We start from the raw sequence: 19,121 nt of genomic DNA, 5'->3' as shown, positions 1-19,121 counted from the left end.
GAAAGGCATTGCATCACAGTGCTTTCCTTGAACACTGTCTCTTGAACGGACATTGCCATGACTTCTTCAGAGTTTAAGCTATGAGAGAGACCAAATGAGTAAAGATATATCTCATTGTACTAACCTACCGGTGAAAATACGAACCTATTCTGCTCATCCTCTTCAACCATCCCTGTTTTGAATGTCTATTGTAGGTTGTAAGTGCTTTAAGATCGGAACTGTGTCTCTTCGTGTTGTGAGCAACACTTAGCATGCCCACCTGGGAGAGGGGAGATTGTCATTGTATTCCCACCAGCAAGTTCACCCAGCAGATGCTAACTCTAATTTTTTGTAATGCTTGGAGTCCTTTTGGTGTTTATAAAAATACTTTTATAAGTGTTTTGTAAAGGCCTTATATGCTGTTCTCCTATATGGAAGATTATTCTGATTCTCTGTGTGATTTACTCTGCTCACACAGTGGACAGAATGTTGGACTACATTGATCTGATCTAACAGGGCTCTTATGTTCTTATGACGGTTGCGCTCATGCAAGTTGTGAACTTGCCATCGTACATATTTTCATTAACAAGCCATGTGCACAACCAGATGATCAGCCACAGCTACTGGCAATCACTTCATTTATTTTTCTTCACTTGGCTCAGTCACAAAAATAAATCAGTTGCTAATCCATGACCACACACTGAAGTTGGTCAATATGAGCAGGTGCCCAGGGAAGGGCAAAATTGCACAAATTAGTCCTATGATCATCCATCTCCAACTTTATAATATGGTCAATGTTACTTCCTTTACTATTGCTATGTAGTGTTCATGCATGAAGAATGCCATCATGTTCTAACACTGCTAAATGTTGAGTACACTCCATGGCAGATGAGTTCACCATCCAAGAGATTTGTGGTGTGTTTTCATGATCTTCTTGAGAATTAACATGTCTTGGCTGGATGTAATAAAAATGGAAAATATTATTTTTGAATTTCTACCTGATTCTAGTAGAAATAAAGGAACTTACTGCAATCCAATAATGTCTGTTCAGAAGTAAGATCTATTGTGGTCAAATAGGGCTTGCATCCAGGTCAGTTGGGCGTAGGATTGCCACCTTAAATGTGCCATCTTATACTGATCTGTCAAGAAAGAGGAAAAGGTATTCAATTTGCATTCTGAATTCGCTTGCTCGTTAACAACATTCATAAATGACAAAAAATGAGACTCGGGTGCATTTTTAGTTTCACATTTGCAAATGCTCTTAGGTAGAAGACCTATCAGCTTCTTCTACCTGTAACACCTGTGCAGAAGGAGGACATCTGAAATAACATTGGCCATTCTGCAGGCTGCACATGCCAACTCTGAGCTCATCACTAACAAGGAGGTGCCAGCCAGAGAGAATAAGAGAAATGTAAAATGATTTTCTCCCCCAGACATATTATGTGGGTTGAGGTGTAAGCTTATAAGTTGCAAGGAACGCCCCCCCCCCCAATATTTCACACCTTATTTTTCTTACACGTTAATTGGAGATTGGCCTGGGAAATGCATCACATTAGCACAGAATTAGCAGCTTCAGTGCAGTTTTTAATCCAACAACATGTACATGGTAGCGATTGTATCTGGTGCCACTGGCAGGCTGCGGCTTCACAGTGCATGTTTGACGCAGAAATGCTCTCGCACTGCTGTTCACATATTACAAGGTGTACATTGTTTCAGAAGGCAGGCACCGATTCTCTGGGACCAGAATAAACTTTGTAACACACTCTCTATTCACCTCCACTCCCACCCTTTGTCTGGTTTGAAAAACTGTAAGGGAAAAACAACTCCCTTTTGAAACACTGGAGGACTGGTGGGCTTGTTGAAGAGGGATATTGGGAGGAATCCCTTGCAGCAAAGAGAGAGAGAGAGAAAACACGAAGCATTTTGTGGCACCTTAAAGTCTGACAAGTGTATTTGCAGCTTAAGCTTTCACAGACTACAGTGTTTAAAAGTAGACATGGCACTGTGGCACGAGTGCATAGTCATTATAGATAAATTACAATTGCCCTTTAAAACACTTCTCCCTGCCTTCGCGGCTTAGTTTTAGTAACTCTGGAGAAAAGAGGCTGACCTCACATTTGTTCTAGGTCCTGGAAGTCCTATTTATTTATTTTATTTCATAAGGTTTCTACACCACCACTTGATTGAAAAATACTTCAAAGCAGTTTACGAAATGAAAAAAACAAGAAAATCAAGGTGGAAAATCACAGCCACTCTCCGGCTATTATGTTATTTGCCTCTCTCTCCTGCTGCTCTCCCAACCTGGCCTGTTACCCACTCCTGTAAGCGCACAGGAAAACACATACTGCAGAAGGTTTTTGCAAGGATGATAGGGGAAACCTTGTACACAGCCATTGCCTCAGCTTTTTGGAGGAAGGGTAGGCTAATTAAAACAAAAACAAAAACAAGCATGTAGTTATAGGCTGAAATCTGAAGGTCCCTGTGAAGGCATCCTGAGGTTCATGGGATTTTTCAGATCTTAAGAATGTAAGCAGAGGCTGCTGGGTGTGGCCTGTCTAGTCGAGCATCCGGTTCTGACCGTGGCCAACCAGATGCCTATGGAAAACTGAAAGGAGGACCAGAGTGCAACAGCTCACTATCCTCTGAGGCAAGAGAGAGACCTTTGTCCTTGTAGGCGTCTTCCTTGAAGCTGCAGAAAGCTCTGGACCACAGCAGTTGCTCCTGGAAAGACTGCACTTCCAAAGCCACCCTTCTCTGCCATGGGAGGAATAATGCACACCAACCCTGCAGATGGTAGATTTTATTATCCCCAGTTGGAATCAATGGGAGTGCAAATTCTATTAAAAACACAGTGGTACCTTGATTATTGAATGGCTTAGTTGTCAAACAAATCGGCTCCTGAACATCGCAAACCCGGAAGTAAGTGTTCCGGTTTGCAAACGTTTTCCTGGTGCGCCTAGTCACTGTAGCTGTTTTGCCTTTATGTACCACATTTTTCCAGCATCTTAAAAAGTAGAGACATCACCTTGCCAACAAAGGTCCGTATAGTAAAAGCTATGGTTTTCCCAGTAGTGATGTATGGAAGTGAGAGCTGGACCATAAAGAAGGCTGATCACCGAAGAATTGATGCTTTTGAATTACAGTGGTGCCTCGCAAGATGAACGCCTCGCAAAACGAAAAACTCGCAAGACGAAAAAGTTTTCCGTTTTGGAGGTGCTTCGCAAAACGAATTTCCCTATGGGCTTGCTTCGCAAGAAGAAAGCCCATAGGGAAATCTCCGCCGGCCTTCAGAAGAGGTCCTGGACCTCTTCTGAAGGCCGGCGGGGGGCAAAAGTCTTTGCTCCCCCCCACCTGGCTTCCCGGGATAGCGGAGAAGTGCAGCGCGTTTCTCCACTATCCCGACGGCTTTTGAAGGCAGGCGGGGGGGAGCAAAGACTTTGGCCCACAGCCGGCCTTCAGAAGAAGTCTTTGCTCCCCCCGCCTGCCTTCCCGGGACAGCGGAGACTTCTCCGCTGTCCCGGGTGATCTGAAAATGCTGGCGGGCGGCAGCGAACGCTTCGCTGCCGCCCGCCAGCATTTTAAAAGCCCCTGGGACAGTGGAGACTTCTCCGCTGCCCCGGGGCGATCTGAAACTGCTGGTGGGCGGCAGCGAACACTGCGCTGTCGCCCGCCAGCATTTTAAAAGCCCCCGGGACAGCAGAGACTTCTCCGCTGCCCCGGGGCGATCTGAAAATGCTGGCGGGCGGCAGCGAACGCTGCGCTGCTGCCCGCCAGCATTTTAAAAGCCCCTGGGACAGCGGAAACTTCTCCGCTGCCCCGGGGCGATCTGAAAATGCTGGCGGGCAGCAGCGAACGCTGCGCTGCCGCCCGCCAGCATTTTAAAAGCCCCCGGGACAGCGGAGAAGTCTCCGCTGTCCTGGGGGCTTTTAAAATGCTGGCAGTCGGGAGGAAAGCCCTCCTGTCCCCGGAGCTTGCGGGGTGGGAGGTGGGGAGAAGGGCTTTTCTTCCCACCGCCAGCCTTCAGAACAGCCTTCTGAAGGCTGGCGGTGGGAAGAAAAGCCCTTGTCCCCCCCCCCCAGCCTTCAGAAGAGGTCGGGGGACAGACTGTCCCCGGACCTGGTCTGAAGGCGGTTTCCATAGGAACGCATTGATTGATTTTCAATGCATTCCTATGGGAAACCGTGCTTCGCAAGACGAAAAACTCGCAAGAAGAAAAAACTTGCGGAACGAATTAATTTCGTCTTGCGAGGCACCACTGTATGGTGCTGGAGGAGACTCTTGAGAGTCCCGTGGACTGCAAGAAGATCAAACCTATCCATTCTTAAGGAAATCAGCCCTGAATGCTCACTGGAAGGACAGACCCTGAAGCTGAGGCTCCAATACTTTGGCCACCTCATGAGAAGGGAAGACTCCCTGGAAAAGACCCTGATGTTGGGAAAGATGGAGGGCACACACATTTCCCCTTACTTTTTAGGAGGGAAAAAGTGAGTCTTATAGAGCAAAAAATACGGTAATTACCACTGACCTTTCAGCATTTTATTTCCCTCAGCCCATACTACTTTTTTATTCTTCCAAAAACTGTGTTTACAGATTTAGGCATTTAGGATTGACATTCGTGCATCTGATAAATGGATCCCGGTCCATGAAATCTTACCCTCAATAAATTTGTTTCTCTTTAAGGTGCCACAAGGCTTGCTGTTGTTGTACGTATTGGTCTTAGGCTGACACAGAACTATACAATATCTCAGCCCCTAGGTGGCAGACTTACTCTAAAAATCTTTCCCCGGGAATATTCACAGGTATATAGATGGACCAGTAGCCTGACCTGGTATAAGGAGGCATGGAAATGAAGGTGGTCCGTGTGCAGGGGGGGGGAGCTGAGAAAAGGGAGGAGAAGCGAGGGAAAAGTGGGTGCAGGTGAAAATGTGGGTGGGGGTGCAAAAAGGAAAGAGGAGGAGGCATGGGAATGGGGGTGAAGATGAAAGTGGGGTGCAAAATGGGTGGCAGAATAGGAGGGGATGGTGGCTACATACATTGGTGGAAGGTGAAAGGAGTGCTTAGATTTTGCAATGTATGTATGGGGTTAGCATATGAGTGGATTGTGTGCAAGTGGCAGGGGGGGCAGGCATGGCTGAAAAGTGGGGCTGCAGACTTGGAGTGGTTTCAGACACAGGGTTAAGGAAGGTGTAAAAAGAAGCTTAGCCTTTCCTTGGGGTGGGAAGGAGAAGCTCTAGGGGAGTTAAAGTGGCAGCCCCATGTCATATATTAAAAGAAGAAGAAGAAGAAGAGTTTGGATTTGATATCCCGCCTTTCACTCCCTTTAAGGAGTCTCAAAGTGGCTAACATTCTCCTTTCCCTTCCTCCCCCACAACAAACACTCTGTGAGGTGAGTGGGGCTGAGAGATTTCAGAGAAGTGTGACTGGCCCAAGGTTACCCAGCAGCTGCATGTGGAGGAGCGGAGAGGCGAACCCGGTTCCCCAGATTACGTGACTACCGCTCTTAACCACTACACCACACTGGTAATGTTTGTATACAAAATACAGTGGTACCTCGGATTACAGACGCTTCAGGTTACAGACTCTGATAACCCAGAAATAGTACCTCAGGTTAAGAACTTTACCTCAGGATGAGAACAGAAATCATGTGGTGGCGGCGCGGCGGCAGCAGTAGGCCCCATTAGCTAAAGTGGTACCTCAGGTTAAGAACAGTTTCAGGTTAAGAACGGACCTCCAGAATGAATTAAGTTCTTAACCTGAGGTACCACTGTATAAATCAATCATTTCTCATCCCTGAGAAAGTGGCAAGCAGATGTCTGGCTTCACCTTTCTTGTAAGGGACAAGTGACTACGAGATGTGTTTAAAGTCTTCCCAGCTCTGTGGTCTTAACTTGAGGTTAACGGTCTGCCGCTTGCTCTTCAAGGCAGATGCCCCTAGTTTCTTGGTTTTACTTTGAATGACACAATGGAAAAGTGACAGATTATGTAGTAGGATGTGAGCGACCACCATCTGGGAAGGGGAGAAACACGCATGGTGGGAGGAGACTTCAAAGGATGAGAGGAGATGTGAGGTAAATAGTGGAAAACTTGGGTTAGTGAGGTTTGTGGGGATTATATTAAACACTGACAAACTAGCAAAAAATCGCTCAAACCTTTCTTTTAAAAATTTTATTTTATTTCAAACCAAGTAATAATAATACAAGTAAAAATAAAAATGTACCTCCCACCCCCGAGATCAGTGTTCATCCCCTTCTCAAAGGTGACTGAAAAAGAGATTGAAATGGGCTTGTTAAAAATAGAAAGTCTCAGTGTGCCATTTCATGCAATACTATTTTTAATCCTGAACCACTGTTTTATGTTTATTCATTTTTTTAAAAAATAAGAATGTACTGCAACCCCCACTGCTTTATTTGAAGATTGACAGTGCAGTCTTATGTATGCCTACTTAGAAATTAGCTATGTGAGATTTGTGCGACTTTCTCCCCAGTAAATGTGCTGAATACTTCATGAAATGATTTAGAGAAACAAAATCAGGGTGGGGCAATTTCACAGAACCATTTCTCCTCAAGTTGCTGAGATAATTTCATGACTTTTCAGTCAATTCACTTTCTACTCAGCTCTACACTTTAGTAAGTTTATTAAGGACTGCAGCCTTAATGGTATATGCCTTGTTGGTGGGTATGTCTATTGATCCTTCTCCCCCTGTCCCATTGTGGCCCTTGTACGAAAGGCTTCCCAATAAAGTCAGAAATTAATGGAACAGGAAATCAATGTCTATGGTATATAGTTCTGTATCTTACATCAGCACATGATTCAACATAATGATGGGCAGATTCCATTTGGTTCAGTTCATATTCAGCATCTTTGAATAATTCTCAGGAAAAGGTCGTCTGGTTCCTGAGAGCTTCTTTTCCACCCAAAACACTGACACGCACACTGGGACGATCCTGGAATCATGCAGTTCCCTCTGGGAACTGAAGTTTAGCTTCACTTCACCACATAACAGAGACCTGCCTGGAAATTCAACCTCTTCTCCAAATAACCCCAGTCTAGAACTAAGGAGGGTTTTAGATCTTGATGGGCGAGCAACCACAACATAAAATGTTTGAAAAGAAGCCATCGGGAAAAAGGATTGACCCAAATAAGAGAAGATACTCACCAAAAGAAAGGAAGCTGCCTGGGCAAGTGGCTAGGTCACTGGGGATGAGTAAGTCTGCCCATTTTGGTTTCCCTCATTTTTCCACTTTTAAGTTGAGCTTTCCACATTTTGATATAAGTTTGCGATTAAGAAAAAAAGGATTCATGAAAATTCACCAGCATCTTAATAGCAAATTTCTCTTAATATACACATTTTTGTATACCATCTTGTCCAATATAGACATTTTTTGCAAAGCAGTTTCTCCCCTGGTATTATGCATTTTTGGATGTTATGTTCACTAGTATATGGTTTTCGAATGCACACTTTACCCTATTAGATGCATTACGTTGTGGGTGAACTGCATTGCAACATTCAGAGAACTGCGAATGCCCAAGTATGGCTGGGTTACAGCTATTGCTGTGAAAGTGCAAACTGCCAGGCAAAACTATTCAGGAAAGAAGTGGTGTAGGGCCAGTGAGGGGTGTAGCTTGGGGACAGGCTTTGGCCTAGAGAGAGAGTCCAGAGGCCCTGATAAAGAGGCAGCACTTAGCCCCCCCCCTGACCCATGGCATGAAGAATTTGAAAGAAGACGATGAGAGGTGAAGGGCTAGACAGGAGCAGCCATGTCTATTCACATCGGAATTGGTGCTGAACATAGAGGGCACATGCCAAATCTCTGACTTGTGCAACCTAATGCTTATGGGTTGTTTTTCTGTCTGTTGCTTTACCCACATGTCTCACTTTCATGGGTGGAAAGATGAAAGGGGGGAGTTTGCTTATTCTTTTAGCTGCCTCCAGGAAGGCAAAGATGGGGGATATTGTCCTGGGTCTTCATCCCTCCTCGGCTCCCCCTCTAAAGCAGGGTTCTCTCACAAATTTGCTGAGAGAGTAATGGCTGCTGCTTGGCTGGCGCAGTCTCTGCACTGCTAATGTATGACTCATCTCTGCCCAGAGAGACTCCTGCAGCAAACAAAGGGAGCTGCCTAGAATGGCAACCTGGTTCTCCAGAAGACTCATTTTGAGCAGCCTTCTCTCCCCCCACATTTCTTTTTCATGTTACTAGAAAAACAAGAGAAGAAAAGTGGTAAAACTGTTCAGACATAAAGGAGCAGGCTGGGGTGTTTGTTCATGACTGGATCTTCTGGCAGGGAAGGGCTCTAGGACAACAACAATAACAGAAGAGACACTGCCAATTCTCAGAAAACCAAACTGGTCCCAGTACCAAGGAATTGCCATGATGAGAAAGATAAACACACACACACACACACATCTCTGTGCTGCCTGTAAAACACACACATGCAGAAAAGCAGTCATTTTATAAAAAGGAAGACAACATAAAATGGTGGAACAATGACGTGCCTCTTATTGTGTACGTTGCACACCGTATATTTCTGGTCATGAAAAAGGCATGCCAAAATGATGTCACCTACTATTGCTGTTCTGTTCAATTGGGAATGGTTTTACTGGTTTCATATTTGTATGTTGTTGTTGTTGTTGTTGTTGTTGTTGTTGTTGTTGTTGTTGTTTAGTCATGTCCGACTCTTCGTGACCCCATGGACCAGAGCACGCCAGGCACTCCTGTCTTCCACTGCCTCCCGCAGTTTGGTCAAACTCATGCTGGTAGCTTCGAGAACACTGTCCAACCATCTCGTCCTCTGTCGTCCCCTTCTCCTTGTGCCCTCCATCTTTCCCAACATCAGGGTCTTTTCCACCCTGGGTCCTTACGGTGAAGGGCAGGTCAGAAATCTGACAATTAAACAAGTACCCAAGCAAGGGTCAATGAGAGACTGAGTTCCCCCTTTTAAAAAACATCCAGGTCAAGTCCTAATCAGGGAAACCACCTGGGATTAGGAGCACTGTGTTCCTTGGGAATAGCTCTCCCACTGATCACAGAAGAAATACTTTATGTTCTTCTTTTGAAACAGGGACTTTGCAGCACAACCAGGCAAAGTGCGGTGCTGGTGTTGTGTAGCCTCCCTCTTGACACCAGTGCTGCTGCCTGCTGCTTATTTGAATGGTGTGTTGCAGGGCTGACTGGGGCCATTGTAGGAGCACCATTTTGGCTCTACAGCCCTTGCCCCATCCTTGTAAGCAGCAGCACCAGGAGGGGGCACCACCCTCACTGCGTTGGCTGCTCCTAGCACAGGTGAAACCCACAGCTGAAAGGAGTGTGTCTCCCCAGTCTGTGGTCTCTGCCTCCTAAAGTCTCCCTCACTGCTTTGCAAGCTCTTCTCTCCCCCCCCCCCACATGCTGGCAGATGGTGTCAGGTGGCAGTTTAATGACTCACCCTCTGTTTGATGAGGGAAAAAAGGGATCATTTTGGCAACAGAGCTGAAAGACATTCATATTTAAGCCCTGTCAGTTTGGTAAGAATGTGCATGAAATTCAGATGTTGATACAACCCGGATGCCGAATATCTATGACTGGGTTGTTGTTGTTTTTAATGGTTACCTGCCCCACTATAGGTGTCAATCAATGCAATCATCTCAGCAATCATCGCCAATCAAGCTGCTTGAGTAAAGGCTCAAAGGTGTGCCTATTTAACATATATTTAAGCTTTACTTCTCATCGCTTGTCATTTTCCCACCTCATTGCCATTCAGCCCCCATCTCACAATTTCCTGCTTCATATATATCATGCCAACTCAGATTTCATTTGACAAAGTGGGCTTGTGTCTATGAAAGCTTATGCCGTAACAAATAGGCTAGCCTTAAATGGCTTTTCAGCATTCTTACTCATCTAACACATATACTGTATGTGGATGTCAGCATGTGTGTACATAGTGACACCACCATTTTATATCACAAATTAGACCCAGATTTGCCAGGAGAAGGATTTTATGAATTCTCAAAGCACCAACCAGAGGCAAACATGGTGATAAGGGATGTGTGCCTATGTGAGTGGTGGTGATTTATGTGCAGAAATGATGTTAGCTATCATTGACCTGGCAGCACAAGCTTAAATGAGAGGCATCTTCAATCAATGATATTTGTTCAGCAGAAGACAAAGGGCTCTTAGCTGACTGCATGTATGATACCTGAGTCACTGCAAGTTGGTTGTGATGGCTGTCTATGGGACCACCCTGATCAAAGGCAGCAGCAAAGCCCCTGGGTGCCAGCTGCTGGGGAGCACAAGTCTCAGGGAGATGTGGTGCTTTCATGCGCTGCTTGATGCTTCTTGGTGTCAGGGGCTGGACTGAGGAAGAATGGTGGGAACCGCCTCCCCCCTCTCTGCACCTTCCTGAGAAGAGGAGGATCATATAGATTTAGAACAGTGGTTTGCAGAAGGGCACAGTTCAGAGGCTGCTGAGGAGAAAAGCTGGGAAATATTGGGGGAGCAGCACCGGGAAGGAGAAGCACCAGAGGAAAGACAGATAACAGACCTCCGTGTCTCTTGAAATCATCCCTGAACCCCCCTCCCCAAACCAGGCAGGCTGTGAGAGTAGCAGAACAGAAAGAAAGCACTGACCAGCCAGTGCAGGGATGACATAGATTAGGAGGGACTGAAGGGGTGGGGCTTGTAGTAGAGACAGTGTTCCTTTGTCTCTCTGTGAATACTGAATATGTAAATTACGTGGTAAGAACTCTTTTCGGTTATCTGTGTTTTGACTGCCACTGGGGGCGGGATCGTAATTCCCTTGATACTTGGCTGCTGTGAAAAGCAGGCTCCTGAATTAGATGAATCTCTGGCCTGATCCAATATGGTTTGCTTGTTTTTAATGTTCTTGTGTTTGCTCAGAAAGAGCATCACCTAATGCAGATAGAATACATAATACTTGTTCATGTCAGCACGACTGATTAGCAGATTTGTGAAAACATGCTTTCGCACCCACCCACCCACCCTGACACGCACCAGAGTTTTCAGGTTAAGGCACAAAAAGGCAGTAGACAGTTTAACAGATCAACCCTAAGTACCAGTTGTGTCAGTGGGTGTGGTGCCCATATACCATTGTGACATCCCCCATATCCTGCACTCACACAGCTGAGGATGCAGTGGTGGCTGTTGTCCATTGTGGTGAAAGATCAGGAGGCCAACAGTAGTTGGAGTTGTTGGAGCAACAAGAGGCAGAGCTGACTAATTCTCATTTTTTGCCATAACCTCTTCCCTGTTCTGACAGAGCAACAGTGAGACTATGGAAGAGGAAACTGACTGGGTGTGCCACCCCCCCCCCCAGACTGGTAGCATGTAAGGAGGCATGCTACTTGCTGAGGGCAGAGTGAATTTGGTGGGCCAATGCCTCATTCAACCTAATGGACCAGCTTCCATTATCATGACAGACAGGGGATAAATACACCACTCCAAAACGCACAGAATGCAGTGAAAATGACAGCCACTGAGTCCATGGCAACATTGTGGGTGCCCTAGGCGCATGCAACCATGACATGGAGATAACGCGGCGATGCTCCAGAGGGCATTGTGGAGATGCTGCGGGGAAGATGTGACGATGTCCCTATGCCAGTCAGACATAGGAGGAGACAATCCATTTATGGTGGCATATAAATAAATCATTCAGAGCCAATCAGGAGGAGCGCTACACGGGCCAATAGTGTATTTGATCATCTCTGTTCAGTTGTTGTAGTCATTGTAGGTACCTAATGAGATAATATACCTGAAATGCATCCAAACTTTTAAAAAATAAGAAGCAGTCCTGGAAGGCTGCCACATTGGATGGAAGAATAGTAGAAGTTGGACTGCTTAATTCTTTCTCCTCCTGTTACTCTCTGGCTCAAAATCAACTCTCAATCTTTTTTTTTACCCATGGGGTGGATGGGAATTGGAACCTATCTTTTACCTATGTCTCTTCCCCTACAGGTGAAAAAGCACTGTATGAGAGGGGAGTGGAGAAATGGTCAGGGGAAAGAGTTATGCAGCCTCTCCCCCACAGTTCCTCCACTCAGATTGGCAGCCTGTTTTTCATTCAGCAAAACTGGCCAGTGTCCATCACACCTGTCTCCAGTGCAACATCTAGTTTGTCCCTAAGAAACCTTCTTTTCTAGGCTCCGTATTTCCTTTTTCTGCTGCACAGAGCGTCAAGAATACAGTGAAAAACAGCAAGTGACATTTTCTTATGACAAACTTCCAACATTTTCATCATTAAATTCCATGCCATATTGAGAATGGTAATTTGCAGGGAAATATCACAAAAGTCATTTCCATTTCGAAAATGCAGGCAAGTTGAAGGGTAGCACTCATTTTTAAATGCAAATTTGCGCACACGGACATGTTAAAAAATGAGGCACAATATCACTCCACAAGAAAGCAAAGCTTAACACAATACTGCATGATCCCATGTGCACCGTTTGTGAAAGAATTTTCTGCTTCTTAAAAAAATATTTTGAAGGACCCTGTGATATGAGCCAGGTGACACATTGTACCTCATTAGTTGTCAGAGAAAGGGCAGAGTGATGCGGAGATCAGGATAGGAAATGTGAAGGGGAAGCCTGTTTTAGTAACTTGTGTGTGCTGAGCTATCTTCCTTGAGCAGGGGATTGATGTGGGTGGGGGGGATGGACACTCATAAGACTACAGTGGTACCTCGCAAGACGAATGCCTCGCAAGACGAAAGGGTTTTTGGTTTTTTTGAGTTGCTTCGCAAGACAAATTTCCCTATGGGCTTGCTTCTTGCAAGTTTGTTTCCTTTTTCTTAAAACCGTTAATACAGTTGCGACTTGACTTCGAGGAGCAACTCATAGCACGCAGTGTGGTAGCCTTTTTTGAGGTTTTTGAAGACTTTGGTGATTTTTGAAGCTTTTCCAAAACTTTTCCGAAACCATGCTTCGCAAGACGAAAAAATCGCAAGACAAAAAAACTCGCAGAACGTATTAATTTCGTCTTGCGAGGCACCACTGTAGCTAATTTTGAGCCCAATATTCTGCACTGTACAGTCATGGTATTTTCATCATCATTGTTATTGCTATGGCTATTATTAAAGATTCATAGACCTCTGCACATGAAAATATTATGATGGTTTATTATAGGCCTTAGCACAGATGGAGGCTGCATAGGTTACAGAAGAAGACATTCAAGTCCCAGAGAGTTTGGCCTGGTGTCTGCTTTATATTCTTTTCTGTGTCTGTCAAAGGTGGTCTTTTATGTGGTGAAAGCTTTCAGGAAGGTAAAGATGCAGCTGCAGAAAGCACAAATGGGACACATAAAGTGCCCTCCTCAGTGCCCCTTGGTAAGCAGGTTTGTATTTGACACCTTTTAATTTTACTGCCAAATTTACTGTCCTGCTGGCATTGGTTCCGTTCCTTGCTCTCCCAAGCACAGCTCTTGAGTGGAGCCTGTCCTTGCCAACAGCGAGGTTTGGGAACTCCTGTTGCAGGCGATCCTGGCAGAAAAGTTGGATTTGCAGGTGGGACTGACCAGCTGATCCTCAGTGGCTGCAAGCTCTGATTTTGTCAGGGAGCTAAATTCATAGCCCAGCTTGAGTTCGAGTGGTAAATTTTACTATCTGAGAGAGTTTGTCCTTAAAGCAATGCTCTCTTGGCCAGGCATCAAAAGCCTGTTCACCACTTGGGAAAGCTCTCTTGGGTGGCTACTTGTGGACACAATGGTGATGGAGAAGTCAGCTTTCTCCGCTACTGCCACTGCCATTTGGCAGACATGGTAATATGACTTCGCATGTTTTCATTTGGGTTCAGACTGCGATTTTCAGCCCCTGTGCTCTAGCCATTGACCCTCTTGTTTCATTGCATGCAGGTCACTAGGGGACCTACATGGTTCACAGTGAGGGCAAAGGCATTCAGGAATTATCTTGTTGATGACTCTACACATCTCATTCCACAGTGTGATGAGAACCTCAACGGAAATGCCAGCCATGTCAGCTTTGGAGGCCAAAGTAGAATCTACACTTTGATTTGCTGCCACCTCATGCCCCAGTTTCCTGGGATGCCTGAAAAGGCAAGGATTAGGTTTTGCTGCATCTTTGCAGCAAATGATTAATGGAAGGGAAAAGTTAATAACTGAGCACATCTGATATGACACTCCAGGGCAAGATTTATGCAATGCTAAGAAATGAGCTTCATGGGAGCAACAGCACTTTAGTGACAAGATAATAGATGCTGTTTTATAGACATGTTCGTGAGCGACTGCTAAGAATAGCATTTGCGTATATTCAAATATTCAGAGTGCTGGCACGAAGGAGAAGGAAGGAAAAGCACTACTGAAAGTGAATGTACTCACCTATTTAGCAGGGCTTTTCCTTCTTGTCTCTATGGCTGCCCCCCCCCCATGAAGGGTCTAAGTATAGATGTGCTGGGATTGTAACACTTACATTTCCTCCTGATTTCTACTTGATTTCTGAGGTCATTAGAAAGGCACTATTACCTATCTGTATTTATTTTCTTAGTGAACATTAATGCATAGTTTGCATATATTCAGTTTGCATATTTCTAAATTTCCTTTGCCCAAAAGGAGCCCTTTTTGTTTTAAAGCATCTAGTTTGTAATCAGAAGGCTGTGGAAATGAAAGAAGGACTGGAAGAAGAATGGGTTAGACTCTGGAGTGTAGCTGATCCAAGCAGGCTTGAAGTCACTGGTGGGAAGTCACTTCAAGCCTGCTTTCTGGCAGAAATTTCAGTGGGGGTTGTACATTTGCAGTTAAATTTCAAAAGTGCCAAATGCAAGCCCTGCTTGCCAAGGAACAATCAGGAGCGCGCTTGAATACCTCCAAGGATTCCTTTGCAGCTGCATCTTCATCTGTCTCATACCTGATTGTCAGGAGCCAGTTTCAGGAGTAGTTTAGCAATAAAACACCTGGTGTCGGTGAAGTTAACTCTTTTTTCAAAGAAACCAAACAGTGCAGGCTTAGTGATCACAGCAACTCTTCCCAGTAGGTCTTATCCCAATGAAGCAGTTGCAAGGAGTGAAGGTCCCCACCTTCCTACAGCTGCCTAAGACCCACCTCCCCCAGTTCCTTCCCAAGCAAACTTGGGCTCCTTCATCTAGTCTCTCTTTGCTCTGCCCTCTTCATCCTTCTATATGTTCTGGGAGACTGGGGCGGAGGGGAACTGGTTGCAGCAGGAGGGAGAGACTCCCTGGATTCTTCTGCAGCCTGCCTCCTCTCTGTCTCCTGGTCCCTTCCTCCCCTGCCTTTGATTCTGGACTGCCCCAGCCTCTTCCTGCTCACAGTTGCCTCTTCAGCTCCTGACACCACCTCCTCCTCCCAGCCTGGCCCTCTTCTCCCCCTGACCATTCATCACCGTCCCACCACCAATCCCCTCTGAGCCTTTTTCATTTGGGAGTTCCCCAGCTGGTGCCTCCCACCTCTCCTCTACACCCAGCCAGTCCATGACACTGATGTGTCATCAGGTGTGGGGCAGGGTGGCATGGGGAATCCTGCTAATGCAGCCCACAGACTGGAGCACCCTCCTATTGTCATGTGACTCCTTCTGGCTTGCTTGTCTTTTATCAAGCAGGTAGCCTTTTTGACTCATGGAGCATCCCTCCTGAGGAGATCCCTCTTCTGAAGCTAGTATTTGCATTGCAAGGAATTCCCCCAGTGCTGCCACTAGGGGATATCACCCCCCCCCACCAAAGCAAATATTAATTTCAGAGGAGGGATTTTCCTCAAGACTCCAGCAGGCGAGAAAAGGGTTACATTTTCCCCGCGTCTCTGCTCTGATCCCATTAATTACCAGCCACTCGCCATGTGATGCCATTTGCATTTTAAAAACCTGCTCTAGCTGCAAAGCAGTGCTTAACACAGCCGCTTTGCAGTTTGGCCCTGGGAAACCTCTCTTCGAGATTGAGGTTGATTACTACAGCTACTGTTTCCTGAAGACCCGGGGAAGTTTATTCTGGTCACGGTTACAAGATGCGCATCAATATCAGTACAGATCTAGTGATCACTAATTTAAAAATAAAACCCCCAAGTGTTCCGATTCAATTCTAACACATTTAGACAGCCCAACGAGGGATCTATAAAGCCAAATGAAATGAAAAGTAGCAGGTGTGTCGATGCAGATAGAAACCCAGTTTGGATAAACATATCCCTGCTCATTAAGCCAATATGTTGTTACACACCACACCCAGTGGCAGGCCTAAGGTTCTCAAATTTCAGTAGCACCCTGTGCAATTCATTGCCCCCCCTTCTTGCTCCATTCTAAATCATAGTTGTGGCACCCCCTGCAGTGCCCCCGAGGCTCTGCACCTAGTGCGGACGAACTGATCACGCTCCCCTAAATCATGATGGAAGGAGATTTTGTCCAAGGCCACACAGTGAGTGGAAAAAGAATGCCAGAACACTATTCAGGGAGAGCCCCCAACTTCAGTGGCCTCGTAGCCTGGGCTTCAGGTGCCGCTTTTGGCTCAATGTTCAAATCCTGTGGTTCCATCATTGTGTTGTTGCTGATAGCTTCCTCACACCCAGCTTTTTTCGGCTTCCCAGGATGAGATGCTGATTTGTATTTCTGGATGCTGTGTACCAGGAGTTGCTGTTTGCAAAGCTCAGTAGTAACACCAGCGGAATCGCACGTGCACCTGAGAGGCTGATACAGTCTCCATGCAAAACGGAGAGGTGGAATTAGTAAAAATCCTGGTAAGAATTTGATGGCCCCCTCCCCGACCCCCCAGCCTGGCAAGCTTAAAATGCAAACGTGTGCTTGGTGGGAGTTTCTGTGACTTGGCAGCATTGTCTACACAGCTCACAGCTTCATAGGACCTTTGTGCAGACAAAATTGATCAACAGCGGGAGGAAAATAGCTGTTGCCTTGGTAACCAGCTGATGACTCATCCCGGGTAGCAAGTGGCAGAAGCTGAGAGGCTGCGGTAATTTTCCAGATGCTTAATTCAGCTCTCTTTTTCTCTCCTCCTCAAAGACAGATTTCTCTTCTCTCCCTACCCCATCCCCTGCAGCCTTATGTGATGCAATAAACAGTCCTCAAGGTAGCCCAAGACATTTTATTACCTGAGGTGAAGCAGCAAATGGTGGCTGCTTGCCTGAAGTCAGGGTGCACAAGTACTTCCCAAGGCTCGTTCAAGTTATTTTGGCAACTGAGTCATCCTTGGTGCTCACACAGGGCAGCATCTCGGAGAAAAACTAATGATATGCTGATTGGATTAGAGCTCCTGTGCCTCAAAGTAGTTCCCAAAAAGTATTTGAAAATTAAAATTAGAAAGTTCTCCCCAGGACACTAGTTAACTGGTATCATGCTTGCGACAGCAGTTCAGGCCCACCCACCCTCTAAGAAATTTGCCCCACTTCTTTTCGTTCCACAGTGTTCAATGCTGTGCTGCTTACCTTTTAACACACTGGGTTCTGGCAACCGGACTGAATAGATTTGAAATGCTGCATGATGCTTTGTACATTTTGGGTGGCTCGAGAAATATTCAGAGATGATGGTGTTGATGCTGGAGCCCCCTCTTTAATAGGCAGGGCATGGAATGAAAGACAAGTGGGATGATTTTGGGCATCTTGCCTGTTGGGGCTGGTGGCTAACCATTCATCCTCAGAACATAAGAAGAACCTGCTGGATCAAGCTAATGGCCCATTGAGTCCAACATCCTGTTCAAACAATGGTCCAGCCAGATACCTGTAGGAAACCTGCAAGAAGGCAATGAGCTCAACAGCATCCTGTCCACTTGAGATTCCTGGCAACTGGTACCCAGAGGCATATTGACTTTGACAGTGGAGGTGAAACTACTGGGGTTTTCTAGAGGAACATGGTTTCCTCAACACACAAACACACTATTGACTGCACAGGGTCCAGCTAGCTTCTATTGAGAAAATACTTGTTTTTGATGGGATACAACATCTCCCCAGCACTGATGGAGCAATATTTCATGGCTGAATGTTCCAGAATGAATTTGCTGAAGAATCATAATTATTTTCCTTTACTCCAACACCCTGAGGCATAATTTGCCAAAGAGGCTCCCCTCACCCCCCCCCCGGTGCCTACATTAATTTCCTTTCATTTCTGTTCTCAAATGCCTTTTAAACTGTGAAACTACTTTATAGTTTTGCATTATATTGGTACTATATTGGTTCCCCCCCTGTGAACTGATGATAAGTCCTTCTCTGGTATTCTTCTTCTTCTTTTTAAAAATGTGCAAACTTTCTTATGCCACCACCACTGAGGGGTAAAATGTATTGTGGCAGTGATAGTGGTGGTATTGGTGGAGAAAGGGGTCCAGCTGGTTGCCTCTTTGTCTTATTTCTGTTGAATAAAAGTTGTATTGTTATACAGTGGTACCTCGGGTTAAATACTTAATTCGTTCCGGAGGGCTGTTCTTAACCTGAAACTGTTCTTAACCTGAAGCACCACTTTAGCTAATGGGGCCTCCTGCTGCTGCCACCCTGCTGGAGCATGATTTCTGTTCTCATCCTGAAGCAAAGTTCTTAACCTGAAGCACTATTTCTGGGTTAGCGGAGTCTGTAACCTGAAGCGTATGTAACCCGAGGTACCACTGTACTGGATTAACAGTGAATTGCTTGTGGCCTAGAAGCTGTGGCAGTGGGCGATCAACAAATCTAACAAATCCTCCTCCTCCTCCTCAGCAATGTAACAGGCCAAAAGAAGATTAGACTAATCCCTCTTGAACAGGAACCTCCCACCCCTCTACCTGAACAATAAAGAGCCTTAGCTTAGTGGTAGAGCTTCTGCTTTGAATGCAGAAGTTCCTAGGTTCAGTCCTAGGCATTGCCAGGTAGGGGCTGGGAATATTTGCTGCCTGGCCCCCTGGATGGATGGTGGCTGCTGGCCAGTGCAGATGATGCTGATCAAAATGGACCCATGATCTCACTCAGCTTCCTATGTTTCTATGTTCAACAGAATAATGGGAACGAATTTCATTTTATTTTGGCCTAAATGAAAAGCATAAATAATAGATGCTGAGATCCATTATAGGGTAGCAGCAGTGAGGACCCTTTATATTAAATATTGGAGAGTAAGGAAAACATTTGCAAAAGAAGAACAGGAGACGAATATGCTGTTATGACTAAATTAACAATGTCAGAACCACAAGCAAAACTACAACCAATTTAATGAATGCCAGGAATGGCTTA

Source organism: Podarcis raffonei, chromosome 4 (genome assembly GCF_027172205.1).
Source record: "Podarcis raffonei isolate rPodRaf1 chromosome 4, rPodRaf1.pri, whole genome shotgun sequence".
In the NCBI taxonomy this organism is placed as follows: Eukaryota; Metazoa; Chordata; class Lepidosauria; order Squamata; family Lacertidae; genus Podarcis; species Podarcis raffonei.
The sequence above is the reverse complement of the archived record's forward strand: the minus strand, read 5'-3'. Positions refer to the sequence as shown.